Source organism: Myotis brandtii, unplaced genomic scaffold (genome assembly GCF_000412655.1).
Source record: "Myotis brandtii unplaced genomic scaffold, ASM41265v1 scaffold115, whole genome shotgun sequence".
NCBI lineage: Eukaryota > Metazoa > Chordata > Mammalia > Chiroptera > Vespertilionidae > Myotis > Myotis brandtii.
The window spans coordinates 11,068,925-11,071,464 of NW_005353967.1; the positions used below are offsets into that span (position 1 = coordinate 11,068,925).

The 2,540-nt window shown below is 43.3% G+C and overlaps 1 protein-coding gene across 4 annotated transcripts in view; it reads right to left on the reverse strand.

Annotated features, from left to right (window-relative positions):
- ADAMTS6 (ADAM metallopeptidase with thrombospondin type 1 motif, 6) overlaps positions 1-1,590 on the reverse strand; it is a 229,492-nt gene extending 227,902 nt beyond the window's left edge. For all 4 annotated transcript variants that reach the window (XM_014549006.1, XM_014549001.1, XM_014548999.1 and 1 more), the window contains exon 1: positions 1,021-1,590. The gene's annotated coding sequence lies outside the window, so the exon portion shown is untranslated. The remainder of the gene's footprint in view (positions 1-1,020) is intronic.
- Between the last annotated feature and the right edge of the window lie 950 nt (positions 1,591-2,540).

Genomic DNA, 2,540 nt, shown 5'->3' on the forward strand with positions numbered 1-2,540 from the left:
AGTAACAGTCTGAGCTGCCCTGGTTGAGTTGATCCTAAAGTTAACATTCAGCAGCCCATTTCCAGACAGCAGCGCTAAATCTATTTGGATAAAACGCGTGTGACCCAGACAGTTGGCATTTGGCCCAAACGCGTTGCACCGGCAGCTCAAATAAAAACAAGAGTAAGAAACTCACTCTCTTGTTCCCTCTCAGTGCGCTTTCTCACTCTCTCGCTCTCTTTTCTTCTAGTACAACAAGGAAAGAAATTACTAAAGACAGGAATTATAGTACACATTATCAGAAGGCAGCTTTCCAATAACCCCTCCAGCACTCACCCCCCCCCCCTCCAAATCCCTAAACTTTGATCCCATGTACCATATAAACAGACATACCCCGATATTCAAGGCTCCGGAGGGATATGAGTCTAGCACGTCCCAAGTGGCCAAAAGTAAATCAAAAACACACGCTTCCATCTCTTTGATTAGCCTATTAAGAGCTTAACATATCCTAGAGCATCGGGGCTCCAGCTAGCACATTAATTCTGCCCTCTGAGCCCAGGCATAAACTATGCACTTGTCTGGCTACTTAAGACACTGACATGAAACCATAAAATGCAGGTTTTTCTTTAAGAAAACTGGAAATCAGTTTAAATACACATCATTATTACTTTCCTGATTACTATTTGGTGATGAGTTAAGACCACAATAATTATAATTAAATCATATTTCACAAAACATATTCTATTCTTATAATAAACGTATATATTTTTGCATCATAAAATACTTGCAAGACCCAGAATTCTCCAACCCCCGAGTAGTCTGGAGTTAAAAAGATTTCTATCTGTAAAATGAGTTCAGTTAAGCTCACTCATTGCCATTAAAACACATACACACATACACACACACACACACACACACACACACACACACACACAGCGAGAGAGAGAAAAAGGTTTTCTACCCGTTATTCGGAAGACAAGCAAACCACACGCTTTAATAAAAAAAAAAAGGTTTCATTGAATATTGTGAAGTCTTCCTTACCGTTTTCATCTTCAAATTCTGATAAAAAGTAAGTTTCAAACAATAGAGATTGCACTGGACGACTCACGTACTCCCTTCTCCTCTCTTAACTTTTTTTTTTCTGCCCCCCTTTGCAAAGCCACAGCAGTCAGTTAGTTATTCTGCAGCCAGAATAAAACCCTATAGTCTGGCTAACCCGGGTTTTAGAGAACGGACTTTGCGATTTGGCAGAAAAAGAGATGCCTTCAATACAACCAGGTTATCATCCTGGTTTGCTGCCTTTGCAAACCCCCTTTTTCTCCCGCACGCGCCCCCCACCCGGCCAAAAAAAAAAAAAAAGGAGAGAGAGAGAAAGAAAAAAAAAAGAAAGGAAAGGGAAAAAGAAAGGAAGGGAGAAAAAAAAGACTTATTGGGGGTGGAAAGGGTGCCCTTTCTTCCTGGACAGCTTAGTGCCTTTGCTATGCAAATAACATGTGAAGAGCATCAAAAGGTATCAGGAGAAAAGAAGACAAGAGGAGCAAAGTTTTGTTGAAGTAGGTCTCACTACCGGCCCCCAGCCAACTTTGAATTGCAGCAGAATATTGGCAGCTTTTCCTCGGAGGCAGAGCACTGACGTCAGTGTGCAGATGTGCCGGCGTCGGGTGCGCATGTGTCCTGGGCCGTCACGTGGAGGGGGAGGGGAGGTAGAGGTACAATCGGGGTAACCAACTACCAGCCATTCAGAAGGGCTTAGACAATGTCAACTTTTCCACCCTGTGAATGAGAGAAATCCTGGCCCTTCTAACCTCAATCCCCTACCCCACTCCGCCTCTTTTCCTCCTCCTCCTCTAACCTCTTTTAGAAATTCTAGCCTGGTTTGTGATTAGTTGTTTCTTGGAAAAAGGAAGGGGGAGGGAGAGGATGAATGACTTTAGAGACGAACTCATGTCACTGTTAGGATCTCTGGTGTCCTCTTCCCTGTATGTTTAAATCCACACAACAAAAATACTAAAAATTGCACATAAACAGTACCTTTGAAGACACTTACAGCAAGTTCACATCAGTGACAGATTTCAAGACTCCGTAACCACATGTGCACAAAATGCCTCTCTCAAAAAGACATCTCTACGAGCTATATTGTCCCAGCAAGGGAGTATAGACGAAAGTAAACTAAGACCAGCACATTTTCCATCCGATTACCGACTTCAGGTTATGTGGGGCTTTAAAAGGAAAGGAAAAAAAAAAAGTGGGGGAGGAGGGAGCGGGGGAAGAGAAAGAAGCTTGCATTATTTCCAGATGAGGGTGAGACTGGATGGTGTTTTAAAGTGCAACCCGGGAAAGCTACAAGTGGAGTGTATTTTTTTTAATTCAGTACATTGAATGAAACTTCAATGACTGCCCAAAAGAAAATAAATCCAAAGTCAGACCCCCAGAAAAGAGGGGGGCGGAGGGGGAGAGAGGACAGGAACCTTGCTGTGATCTAAAGATAAACAAACAAAACCTCAGAACTGGTTCTTCAAGCTTCCCAGTCCCACCCTCCCGCCCGCCGCCCCCTACACTCC